Genomic DNA, 1,106 nt, shown 5'->3' with positions numbered 1-1,106 from the left:
AATTGATTGAGGCCCCTTAAATGCGCCGAAAATCGACGCAAGTAATAATGGTTTTTCATGTAAAATTTGAATTTGGATTGTGCTGATGGCATTTTAAAGCTCGGGTCATTACTAAGAGGCTGTTTGGTTGGCATTTTTTGCCCTTGTTTTTCTGTCAAAACGGACAGTTTTTTTTAGTTTTGACAGAAAAACCCAAAAAAAAAAGCCAACCAAACAGCCCCTAAAACCCGTACTTATTGTTATGATTTCACACACTGCCACCATCGATACGAGTTTATATATAATATACCCGTTCCGATATTTATTTATTTATTTATTCATTTTAATTTTGAGACCTTCCCTAAAGTCTTAACAGTAGGGCCGGAGCCTCATTATTTCCACTTTGTTTTACTGGGGCTCCCAGTTTCCGTGACTATGACCACGACCGCACGTGGCACGCGGGCTGCTCAGGGCCTGACTCACAGTAAAAAGGAGGCGGTCGTGCACTCCCACCAACCTGACCCGGATCCATCATTGCCCATTTGACCGTAACCAGGGCCCCGCTAATTTGTTAGGAGTGCTGTTACGGGGACCCAAAATATAGGACCAAGGAAGGGGACATGTGAGGTGTCTCCTTCCTATTGCATAATAAGTTGGCATGAGTTGGCATGGCCAACTCATTATGCAATAAGGAGGGGACACCTCATCTGTCCCCTCCATTGGTCCCATATTTTGGGTCCTTAAATCATTTTCCATTTGTGTTAGTTTAGCGGGTGGGACCCGCTTGGTACGCGGAGAACCCAACCACAAACAACGAAGAAAATAACCAAGAAACACTTTGATTAAAACGGAAAATAGACGGATCAATGCGAATGCTCATGCGGTTCGGATGTAACCGGACTTACGATTCTGATTAGAACTCGGGTTCAAATAATCCAACCCAGCTGTATGACTCGTCAACCTGACTTCTGTCGCTAGTTAGCCTCCACCGAGGGGACGTGGAGACGCTCGCCGGGTGGGACCCGCTCGCGTCGGGGCCCTACCCGAATTCAATTGTAGCTCCGCACGCGGGTCAACGGTCACATCGAGACCAACATCGTGGGACCCGCTTTTGCTGTCACCGGCTG

Source organism: Asparagus officinalis, chromosome 7 (assembly GCF_001876935.1).
Source record: "Asparagus officinalis chromosome 7, Aspof.V1, whole genome shotgun sequence".
NCBI classification, from domain to species: domain Eukaryota; kingdom Viridiplantae; phylum Streptophyta; class Magnoliopsida; order Asparagales; family Asparagaceae; genus Asparagus; species Asparagus officinalis.
Note: the sequence above shows the minus strand (reverse complement) of the source record.